Source organism: Leptosomus discolor, chromosome 7 (assembly GCF_034619465.1).
Source record: "Leptosomus discolor isolate bLepDis1 chromosome 7, bLepDis1.hap2, whole genome shotgun sequence".
NCBI classification, from domain to species: domain Eukaryota; kingdom Metazoa; phylum Chordata; class Aves; order Leptosomiformes; family Leptosomidae; genus Leptosomus; species Leptosomus discolor.
This window is the reverse complement of record NC_141397.1, coordinates 2,559,686-2,572,402: the sequence shown is the minus strand read 5'-3', so window position 1 is coordinate 2,572,402 and position 12,717 is coordinate 2,559,686. Positions and strand designations below refer to the sequence as shown.

At 41.7% G+C, this 12,717-nt stretch overlaps 1 protein-coding gene across 1 annotated transcript in view; it reads right to left on the bottom strand.

The window, feature by feature from the left end:
- NXPH1 (neurexophilin 1) overlaps positions 1-12,717 on the bottom strand; it is a 138,631-nt gene that overhangs the window by 114,711 nt on the left and 11,203 nt on the right. The window lies entirely within an intron of this gene.

Genomic DNA, 12,717 nt, shown 5'->3' with positions numbered 1-12,717 from the left:
CAGACCAGCAGCCGGACTTGGCTCTCAGCCTTTCGTCAGGCACACGTGCCCGTTGTAGCTGACAGCCCGAGAGCGCCAGGTAGCGAAAAAGCACCTGATTTCTCACAGACTCAGGTCAGAGCACTCCAGCAGGCACTATGACCTGCTTACACCGTTTTCCTGGGTATAACTCATGCTGCAACGTGCTGGAGCAGTCTTCCCCCACTGAGAAGATCCCAAGTCATCAGGTCACAAAGCTTTAAAAATACAGCGCACAGGACAGAGCACACAACATTGGTTGTCACCTTCTTGGGTCCACATGGAGAGGCAGGGAGGCAGCAGGAGAACAGATACCACCAAGGTCAAGGTTCTTTTCCCAAGTCACATAAGCAGGAGATGAGCTACATGTCAACGAGTCACACCGGTTTTATTTCTCCAAAAACTTTCATTGTCATCCGAGACAAAAGACCTTCATTCGCCTCACTCCACACTTTGCTCTCTTCACAAAGAATGAGTTCTGACAATTCTGCTTCAAGGAGCAGCACCCTGAGTGCTTTTCTGTGTTCTTGGTTCCTCTGGAAGGCAAGTACGGCGCTTGTCACAAAGGACCCTGTCCTTAGTACACCCTGTAATATTTTGAAACATGGAGTTTCATGGGGAGCCACACTTCAGCTGTCCGAGCCCGAACTCGAGGGCTCTGTCAAAGACAGGCAATGCTAAGGATCCTCTCCTGCTACTGACCTTCACAAAAGCAGGCCAAGTGAATTGTCACTTATACACAGACATATATTTATATACATTCATATGTGTGCATGTATGTGCTCTTTACACCTAATTTTGATCCAAATAAACTTTGATCTTTACTCACAGAGGGCTACTCCCGGTTATCTCTGGCAGATCTCTGACACAAAATTGGTTACCAGCTGACCAAGCAATCATGCACAGTAATCTGGATTAAAAAAAACACAAAAAAACCAAAAAACCACCACACCAAACAAACAAGGCAGCCCACTTTCTAATAGGAAAATCCCTAATAAAAACCAGCGCATGAAAACTCATTCTTTAAGCCCTACAGCCTTCTTGACTGGCCTCTGCACTCACGCACCACATCCTTCCAACACTCAACACGTACACAAATAAAGCTAGGACTGGTTTCGTTGTTTACACACGAGGTAAGCAGAGGCAGGACCAAGCAGAAGCAGCCACAGACCTGGGAGGTAAATGTGGGAAGTCAAAGTAATGCTGTGCACACTTCTGCGTGCTGTGCTGACCACCAGAAGCCACTGCAACTGCCTTGATGTCAAGGGTTTGCAACAGAGCTGGTAGGCAAATCTGGGCTATGTTTTTCTCCATGCTTGGCCAGCATCATCAGCAAAAGCATGTAAGGCAGAAAGACATGTTTTCTGCCTAAATCAAGGACCCCAGATACTTCTTGCCCAACTGTGGGGATGAGGCAGGCTCTAGCTGCGGCAGATAGAGTCTCAGACAAGACTCTGGTGGTGTAACCAAGAACTCTCCTCATAATCTCCTACCAAGCAGTGGACAATCAGCTTTCTCCAGCACTTAGCAAGGTTACTGTAATATGCACCAGAGCTTACATTAGAAAACCAATAGCCAAACAGAAGCCTGACCAAAAGGCGAGTGAAACAGCCCTCCTACTTTCAGTAAGGTAAAGGTCATTCCACCATTTTATCTGCTATTTCAATAGCTTAAAATTTACAATAGGCTTAGCATTAAAACTGTATTACAGCTGGTTTTACTGATACCAAGTAGGTATTTACTTCCAGGGACATGAGGGCTGACTTATTTCTCAGTATCCACTATAAGTGAAGACTAGCTAGAAAGCCAACCCCTGACCATTCATTTATCCTACTCAAACCTTGTTTTGAGTAGTACCTAAATCTTCTGTGGGCCTTGCTAAAGGACAAAGGTCCTCAGCTTCTGTACCATACAAAATCACCATTACCCCTCACTGATCAGACACACATCAGTAAGCTAGGTAACAAAGCTGTGAGACACAACATAAAATAATACACAGTTATCTTTGTGAGTTCTATTTTCTAGTTTAGATCCTCAGGCTGTTGCCTCCAGAGTTGTACACAATTCAGGCAGCGGTTTCTCATGTAAACTTCGGCACCGCTCAGGTGTTTAGCTTTTAATTCACTAGCAGAGAAAAACGAGGCAGTATTTTACTAAGAAAGTTATTATAACATAATCTTTCAGATAGAAATTTTAGCTCATTTTAATATTAATTCACTGGTAGTACAAGAATTTAGCCTGAAGTCCATTTTGACAGTACTCAGAGATGCTCTTGCAGGACATCGGCCTTAACCCAGCAGACGATGGAAGCAAATGTTTAAACACGTGAAGAGTCTCGCTGCAACCTGTGCTGCGTATTCAGAGTTCAGCACATACTTTGGTGTTCACTTGACTGGCACTAACAGGGTTTCCATGCCAGAAAAAAAGTGACATCAAGCAATTCCTCTTCATCATCATAGCGAACAATCTGATAATTAACACTAAAACTTAGCCTGGATTTATTTGTAACAATACAATGGACACATGTGCAAATAGCTTTTGGTTTATCTGCTATTGTCTCCAAAATAACATATAAAGCAGGTAAGTCGTGTGTAAAGACTTGCAGAGAGCTCAGCCCAGCTATTCAAGCTGGGTCAAACACAGCAAAACCTTTTGGCATCCAAAGATTACACCACAGCTCTGCTAATACCAAGGAGGGGAATTGTTCAGCACTCTTCTGCTAGGCCTCTATCTATTGGGATGAGCTATGAATAGCTTTCTAAGGCATCATGAGGAGTTCAGTTTTGTTTGGTGCTTTTAAATCCTTTTTTTTGAGTCGTATTTCTCTGCTCTGGGGCTTTTATTGCAGATGAGCTAGTTGCAAAAGCGCATAATATCCCAAAATATCAATCTGAGATGTCATAATGAGAGCAGAATTCATGGGGTATTTTGTCTTTAAAAAAAAAAAAAAAAATCAATTACTAACAAATCGATATATTTTTCTGCTATTTCTGCCTCACTGTTTTAGTTTTTTCCATAAGGTCTGCAACTTCAATTAAAGATTAAATAGGTTGAGCTATCATACCATTAATTGTTCTGAATTGGTGGGATATTCCTAGTTATATACCAATGTCCTTGCTCATGGCAGACAGGACAATTGCCTCCCACAGACGCTGTAGCTGCAGCGTGATGTTGTCCCACCCAGTATCCAGCGTTACTGTTGATGCTGAGTGCCCGTGGTCAGAGGGTGACCTGCACAGAGCACCTCCCACTTCACCACCAGTGCCCTTGTGGTCAGTCACTCGGATGGGAGATGCAGGACTTTGGAGCTGAACATCTAAAACTAGAGGGGACCGAAATGGGTAGAGCCCTTTACTCCCCTGCACTTCCAATTGGTTGGTTTGTTGTGAGGTGGATTTTTTGTTGGGTTTTTGGTGTTTTGGATGGTTTGGGTTTGGTTGTTTGGGGTTTTTTTGGTTTGTTTTGGTTTTGTTGTGGTTTTTTTTGGTTGGGTTTTTTTTTTTTTGGAGGGGGGTTTACTTTTTATAAAGCTTCAAAATCTTTGGGTGGAAGATTTTGTTAAATTTGTCTAGAGGCTGTGGGAAAAACATCCCATTATTTCATCAATGGGCTTTAGATCAGACTATGTCTAGCACAGGCAACTGCTATACTTTTCTTCCCACATTTACAGCTTTTTACAATATACTGAGAGCACAGTTTATAACCCTTAGGGCTCGCTTCTGCTTGTACTTCTCCTCAAAGGGCTAACAAAAAGGCAAAAGAAAAAAAAAATCAAAACAAAATTTACTTCTCCAAAGCACGTAGTAATCTTGGTTATAGTCAGCACATATTCTCAGGTCTCATTGAGCTGAACAGGAGATTCCTTTTAAACACATCCATTCTGGAAAATGCTCCCTCTTGGTTAATGTACACAAGAACCGTTTCCTTCAGACCCGTGGACTTGTTTCACATATTTTCCTTCAAGCTGAGATTTACTGTGAATACTACAAACAAACACCGTCCTCACATCCCTTGTTGAGCCCAGAAATACCTTTGTAAGCAAAGATCAAGAAAAGCAGTTGACAAGAGGAAGAATGAGACAATTTCAGGAGGATGGATCTTCTGCTTCTGTCTCTCAGATACAACATTCATCTTGTTCCTGGATGCTGAGGTTCAGGCCAGAACTCACCGGGAATGTAGCCGTGTGGTCAAACACAGTGCCTTTCTTTGCCTGTCTGTGAGCAATTTCCGAGCTAAAACCAGGTACATTTGTGCACAGCTACCCCCACCCTGACAGTCCATCTAGGAGGCAGGACTTCTTTGCTCAGATACTGTCATTCCTAACTCAACTAGGTGCGCTCAGGGTTAGGAAGGCTTCCTGTTCCCCTAGCTCAAAAGACAGGCTCACCAAGCGCACAGTTGTCTGCATCTGGCCGTGCAGCTGTGTTTTAAGAAAGAACCACAAAGTACCTTCTCTACATTAATTCTTTACAGGCATCTCTCCTACTTTGAGAGGTGCTGAGTTGCCCCCTACCAGCCGTAGTGACAACTCCTCCGTTCCTAATATAAGAAGCTATGTGAAATCCCACCACAGAACACTTAACAATATTTTTATAAAAATTTAGTCCACAGTATCTTCGCTTAATACAAGTCAGATCTTGTTAGAGACCCACAGACATCTAGGGGGAGTTTGGGAAGCGGCTTCCATCACAGTTCTGTTGCCATAAGGCGTTTGCAGAGCCTTAACGGTGGTGAGCTTTCACCAGTCACTCTCAAAATAGGTGGAGATAATCTCACGGTAACATGTGCTCAGTGTGTTTCACTTGATACAGACACAAAGTCATGGCCAAATCCGTTCACCTAATCTAGTGCCCCGATTCTACCTACGGCCCACATCAGGGGGTTCTAAACGCTGCTCTAAATAACGCAGCACAGAAATATTTAAGAATAAGATATTGTTCACATCCCAGTGAAAGAAATACCAATTCTTCATACTGAACAAATGCAAAATTACTCGCATGTAGGAAAGTCTCGTGCTACTATTTCACGTTTAAGGGTTTGTTTCTGTCTCAAAGCATGGCAGCTTACACACTTTCAGAGCAACCGCTCTGCTAGCCAAGAGAGGAAGCAACAGCAGAAGGTACGTACAGTCACATATGGCCGGATCAAGGGAACCATCCGGACTTAATACTGGCTGAAGCTCTGGCCAACAAATGTTCCAGATATCGAGAGAGAAATCCACAGGCAGTTGGAGAGTCTGTATGGTGGCAAACAAACCTCACACTTATTCCCAGGTCTTGCATTGCCAAAAATACCATTTATACCACATCATCTACATTAAAACTGGTTTCATCCATCCCCACCTCTAAACAGCAAGCACAGTGGCTTTTGTTGGTTTATATTCTAGAAGAATACGATTTATGCCAAAGCTGCCACAAAGAGGATCTGAGAGAGAGCTGCGCGAGATAAGCACATGGAAGTTGAAAGTAAAACTATCAGGGAGCCCTTGAACTCTTTTGCTAGTCATTCCTCCCATTGTTTATAGCACTTGGTCTTGCCATTTTTGCAAGGAAGGCTGTAATACAAGATGTCCCGGCATTCCAGAAAACTTCTCTATTTGATACACAGTTATTCTGTGAATAAATCTGCAGTGAAGTGCTTAAGGGTTTATTTCTTACTTTTTAGCAACTAGGCATAAAATATTGGGCTATAAAATGCTTACAAATTAGGTTACTGGAAGTGAATAGAATGCATTGTTATCTTCCGAACCAATGATGGGTCAAATGGCAGTTTGAATTCTCGTGGCGAATACAACTGTGACCTTCACGTATACCATTGACAGAAAGCAATTTTATTTACATTTTTAAATCCACATAAAGGTGAAAGATGGTACTGCTACAAAACGAAACATTAAATTTTCTTGTCCCAGGGCATAACTGAGCTCTCCCAAGGTCACACACGGCCCTAAATGAAGCAAGACTTTCTTAATTGTGCTACCAGCACATTTCACCCAGATCTGGCGGCACTGGTGATCTATTTTCATTTACCAGTTGAAAAATCTCCTCATTTTAAGGTGGAGAAATAAGAACTAATGAGAGACTGTTTCTTTTGTTCCTTAGCTGTTTCTGCACAAACTGATCGCTAATTGCGTTTGAGCTGCTATAACAAGCTACATGTTTCAGCTGTACAATGAGAAAGGTCTACCCATAAAGAGATGGTAGGGTGAAAAACCTTATTTGAAAAGAAATATATCACACCCTTCTGGACCAACAACGTTATCACGTCTATACTTCTCGAACAGTATATTTAGAAAATAATTAAAGCTACGTATGATTTGATACAATCTTCACTCCAAAGCCTATAAAGAACAACATTTTTCATTCTATGCATACCAAATGTGGCGCTCTGCCGCTTTTAAAAAATTAAAAATAAATAAAAGAAATCTATCCATTACATCCCACCATTTCCTCAGCCCTTTCTAAGCACCTCATGATGAAAAATTTATTACTAAAAGTCTGGTCTGTAACAACTATGGAGTAGGCAGTGTTATAAAGCAACCATAAATAATAAGAATAGCCGCATTCTTCTAACCATTCTATTTAACACTTTGAGCTTCTCCAAAGCACAACATTTAAAAAAGCACAAAAGATATTTATAGGATAACACCTTTTTGAAAGTACTGCCACACAGGGCACCTGGGAGGGTACGTGTGTCTATAAATTATAGATGGTTCGGGTAGCAATGGCTATGATTAAGGCTGCCATGATTAAGGCTGACGAAACTTCCCATAATAAGACCTTTTTTTCAATTGCTTATAAGTTTGCTGAACTCTAACCACTTAGACTAAAATTTTCCCTGCAAGGTATCTGCCTCAATATTTGTTTAGTCTCTGCGGAAAGTTTAACACAAAAAGGTTTAGAGAAAAAGATTACAGGAAAATATACCTTGCTTTGAAAAAAAAAAAAACAAAACCAAAACAAAACAGTTCTTCTTTGAAAAGTCCTAATGTTGCCTTTTTGGAGAAAGAAAACCCTTTGAAATGGGGTAGGGCACAGCCTTTTTGTCAAGTATATAATTTTTACAGTTCCTGAAATGCCTGTTCAAAACCAGCCTGGTTTGTTGGGTATGTTTAATCTCAAATCTTAACTACTCCTTCCCAGAAGCACCTCAGCTTTTGCAGCTAAAAAAAAAAAAAATCACTAATCTTGACAGGCTTCAACCCTCAGAGCTATTTGCGTGGAATAACCTATACATGTCTCAGCTCTGCAAAACAGCGTTCGCCTTCTTCAGCCCCCAGAGCGAGACCCACCAAGCTAGACCATCCCTGCAGTCCTTGCTCCTCATGTCCTAGACCAATAAAATAAGATGCTGGAGCCAAGTTCTCCTGTCCCTTTCCCGGTACACTGAGGATGAAGAGGAGGCTAGACATAAAGAGAGCATGCAGTAGTTGGTTGATAGATTTTTTACGGGGAGTGATAGATACAAATCATTAAACAAAGCCAATTATAAGCTTAAAAATAACGGATGGGGAGTAGGGTAGTCGCCTGCAAATCGGTAACTTGTTTCAAGCTAACAACATCCACCCACGGCTGACCATGAGTATTGCTCTAAGGGAAAAAGAAAAGCCTTCAGGATCTCGGGTGCACAAACAGCTTTCTAGAAGTAATTAATTAACTGTGCTATGACAGACTGACAGGGGTTTTTTAAAAAAAAAAATATAAGGACAAAAACTGGTCTTGGCTCTAGCCGTGAAGACAAAGCAGGTCCAGCAAGCAGATTAAAAATGGGAAAGCACAAGACTGCTTATGCTTAGTATTAGCGATTCTCCAGGTTAGATCCAGAAGGTCCCATAATTACTACAACGGAGAACTCTCTCTGTCCCCAGGACCTGTTAGAGTTCATAACCTGGAATTAGATACCCACACATCCCTGCTGGGAGAAGTCTTCTGAAAGCATAATTCACAGAAGCTACTAAACTGTCCAAACGAAGCAACCAAAGGAAAACAAGGAATTAACATAAACACTTCCTGTTGTTTTCAAGGCATTGACTGCTCCTAGAATTAGGCACCTTATTTTACTGTTGTTAAGATGCCCAATGGATAGAGTTGGCAAGGCAACACAATTCCAACTTCCTGGTTCAAGAATTTCTTTCACATCAGAACAAAGCTTTTTTTTTCTGATATAGGGCCCTCAAAATCTGAAGTGCTTCCACCGTGAGTGACCTCATACACATAGGGCCAAAGAGCAAGAGAGAAAGACTTAATATTACAAACGTCTCAGAGCTCACCTACCCGGAGGTCCTGGCTCCTGAGCAAAGGAGTATCCAAGTGTATCAAACCAAGCAGAATAAAATGAACAAGCAAAATCCAGAAAATTGCCTGGATTATTCCACCAGGCAGCAGTTAAAGCAATTACCTCAGAAGCGCAAAGTCTGGGTTCACATTTCCTGAAGCACAGGAAGAAATTGAATCTCTTAAATCCATAGCCAGGGCTTCAGCCCCCGGGCTGATGAGAAAAACATGGAGGGAGGACAAATGAAATGGAGAGTGGAAAAGCCCTGTGACCCTACCACACCTTTGGCAAGGGTCTAGGGTGTCACAGACCCAGCTGGAACCACTTGCCCAATGGGCAGCACTGCTCTATTTTTTTTTGCTTTCACATGCCTCTGTGAGTCAAGAGCACGATTACTAGAGAAGTGATGGTATTTTAGGCTGCAGTGGTGGCATTTAAGCTCAAAAATAACCCAGAAGTCTAACTATCACAGCTGATACTAATTCTGTTGTAAGTGACAGCTGAATGTGAGGTGCAGTCATTTATCTGGGAGCAGAGCTTAGCTACATGTTGTTAGCTTCTTACAGCTGACTAATAGGATGCTTGAATGTGTGACTGAAGCTGACAGCTGAGCCCAGGATGGGCAAAACAAGATTGCTATGGTCTGACTTACATCAGCTGTGGGAAAGGTACTGTGCAGGGAGGACACGCGCGCTGAAAAATGTCCAAAGATGATATTCAGACTGTCATGAACAGAAGTCATCATCACTAAAGAAAGCTAGAGCTTGGGTGCATGGCAGATGTGAAGTAATTATGAAGTAACTGAATAGGAAGTAGTTAACCAATTAAAGGTAGAAGCTGTGATACGAGACAACAAAGATGAAGAATAAAGAATACTGCACGTAAGGGAAACTTTCTGCACCGTCATTTCACTGGACATTCGCAGCATTTCTTTACCACGCTCAATGGCAGTAATACTGTATTTGCAAAAAAAAAACAAAACCAAACCCCTAAGTGAAGAGTTCAGCCTTGAACCAAGCCTGTGACTGAGGTCAGAGTCTTAGGCTTAGTGTGGGTAGCACTGGCTCAGTCACTAGTAAAGCCAGGTGCTGTGTAAATCATCCTTAAGTAGCCAAGAATGAAATAGAGGTCCAGGCTTGGAGGAGAGAGACTCTTGTAGAAATAGACATCAAAGGAGCAACGACTGTAAAAGCTAAGCAATGGGGGCAGGGTGAATCTTTATCCAGATTCTGTTTTCTTTGAGATCTTGTTTTGATTTCTAAGAAGGAATTTGTGCTGGGGTTGCCTTTTGATTACTGTACTTATTTCTATGCAACTTCGGTGACTCATTCATATTTTCAAACAAACAGGGTCTCGCTAAAGATGAACCTCCTGTTCCTTCAGGCATGAGAGCTAACGGCACGCATCCCCTGCCGTTCCCAGCGAGTCCTCCAGCAAGGGTAGAGGTGACCACAGCAAACATTCCTGAGGTGCTAAACAGGTCAAACCATGTGCCTTTTAAAGACGGTAGCTCCCGTGTCGTGTTTACTTACCATGAAAACAAACAGAAGGGCATAACCTCAAGCTTATTTTTATAACCATTGGAGTTCACTTTTATGCTGACATTTCTGGTACGAATTCTCTACCTAAGCAGTGACACACTTAACATCCTTAAGTAACCTGAAAATTACTTCCATTGTCAAAGAGGACTGTTGCGATTAAAGAAACAATTGAGTCCATTTTCTGTCAGGCTGTCATTACGACAGCTTTTGTTTCCTAAATACTTACTCAGAAGGCACTGGAAACTAGGGTAAATTTATCAATGTAGTTTCAGCTGGGTAGATTTTCCATCCCCACTGGGCGTATTTATTGGAATCTGACTGTAGCTGGTCGCATTATTAATAGCAAACAATTTATTTGATTAATTTACCCGACGTTTCTGTTCATGAAATAGCCTCCCCCATTTTGATTTCTGCCTTTTTTATTCATAAGCAGTGAATGTTTTCAGCATATTTTAGTCTAGAGTTTGTTTGGGAGCTCTTTGCTTCATCTAATCGTAATGATTATTTCTTTACTGGAGACGGTGCAACTTGAAGTCTTTAGTTAGCATTGTCTTTGTTCCCCTAATTGACTTTGCCACTGTAAGCGTAGCACCAGGAACACTTCTGGTGTGATTAGTGAACTTCTAGTGTTATGTTTAAAGTGCTGACTTACCAAGCGATGCACAAACACGTGTGGAAACAATCCTTCTTTACACATTCATCAGACAAAACAATGGGGTGTGTTGAAAAACTAATATAAAAGGGTGAGAACACAGGACAACTGAACGGTTCTGAGGAGCGAGAACTTCTATAGGTGGATCCTCGTGCTATCATCTCCACTCATTTCAACTACTCCCCTGTTTTTCTGTGATACATTTTCCCAACACAGAATGATCCTTCATCCATTACTCCAACCACCACTTGGTCAGCTGCAGCTAAATCAATCAAAAACAGACCACATGGCCCATAGGAGCTGCAAGTAGCCTGTGAAATGAGAATTACAGGGTGTACACGCAATGAGTTCGATGTTTTTGCATAAGTTATGGACATAAATGCACTGTAACCAGCCTTTTCTAAGAGAGAATTATTCCAAACATTTCTACAGTCTTTGAGGTTGTAACAAAAAGGCAGGGCACAGAAAAATCATAAAATTCAGGGATTAATCTTAAATCAATCATGCTAAGTGGACCGTACTCCAAGAGGGCTAAGTGGAAATACTGCCTTAGACTCAGTCTAATTTCTCCATTAATATGCAAAGCTGGGGTAGAAAAAAACTTCCATAACAGCCCCCTAGAACCATCAGATTCCCACCAGCGGAGAAGCTTTTCCTGATGAATACGTGAGCACATATGCCTCTCATTACCTGAAGGGTTTTACAGGTCAGGAGGTTAAAAACTTGGAAATGTAGGTGCAAATTTAGGGAATGTAAAGTACATGAGCAAATTAGAGTCAGGAGCCGGTCCAGCTAGCTGAATTCTAGCCTGAATCACCAGGCTAGAGAAGTCACAGCTCCACCTGTTGAGCTCAAGCACATCATCCACCTGTAAGGGCTGGCAGCACAGTCATTTTGGTGCCAGACACAGATGATTAGCACTGTGCCGCTCGGATAAAATACAGCGTAAAAGTTTGGGGACAAACCACGGAGTCATCACTCTAGGTGAGGAGCACTGTAGCCATGGAGCCATTCTGCCAGAGAACATAAAGGACTTGGGTCTAAAGGAAGGGCCTCGTGGCAGGCCAAAGGCAGGATGACATTCTTCTGGATAAATTCACTGAAGCATACCACGATGGCAGAAACAACGGTAGAAATGGAAGCGTGTAGAGCTCACTCAGCTCTTTCTAACCTCATGGGAGACTAAGTTGCTCAGAGCAAAGGCTATGGATCCCACGTAGCCCTACATACATGTTCTTCCACGTTTATTAGAAATCCTTACTTCTACCTTCCTCTGCAGCTACGAATAGCCAATTCACACCCAGGAACTCGAGCTAAAATCCAATGAAATATCATTCCCAACCAGCCTGTAACAAATTGCAATATTTATCAAGCTAAGGCCATCATTCCATCACCAGAGAAATCAATGACGAAGTTCTCCTGAGTCTGAAAGGCCTTGAATCAACATGCAAGTTTCTGGTGGAAGAATAAACAAGGGTACATCTTTTGCCTTACATGGTCACCATTCAAGTACATTTTTCTTCCGAAAGGAAAAAAAAATCTGCAGTGCTCTGCAAAAAATGTCCATCAGCAGCAGTTAGGCTTCAAATCTAGAGCACAGATATAATAGTGCATGCAGGCCAGACGTGGCTTTCTCAAATATGCCACTATTGGATCTCTCTGTGATTCTAGAAAACAGTAAGTGGTGGTGCCTGAGTGCTTCAAAACCACATCTACCAATTAAAAAAATTTTTAAAAAAGACAAATTATGGATTACCTGTTTATCTGTTTGAAAAGCCTAACTTTAGCTTCATTTCAAAAACAAAGATATTTTGCAGACTATTTCTTCAGCAGCTGAATCAATAGTCAGAATAAGTCAAGCATGACGATTCCAAAGATTCAGAATTAAGCAAAAAATATATATTATTATCCAATAATTAATGGATAATTCTTATTATCCAAGAATAATAAAGAAAATATGTTTAGGATAAGGGATGGCAGGCCGTGTAACGTTTGGTTATAAGCAGAATGCTGCAATAGATCCTAAGTAGCCCAAGAGGTAAATTCAGCAAGTTCTTGGCAAAAACATTACTTTGTACCACTTCTAAAAGATATAAATGTGTGTTCTTTTCTAGCACAGAAGAAGAAAATTCTGTATCCTAAAACCAGAAATGCAAAACCCCATACTGCCTCCACCTTCCTACGGTCCTAGCTCGGTAAAGCGCCGAAGAACACGTGAGCGAGTCTCCTGCCTTC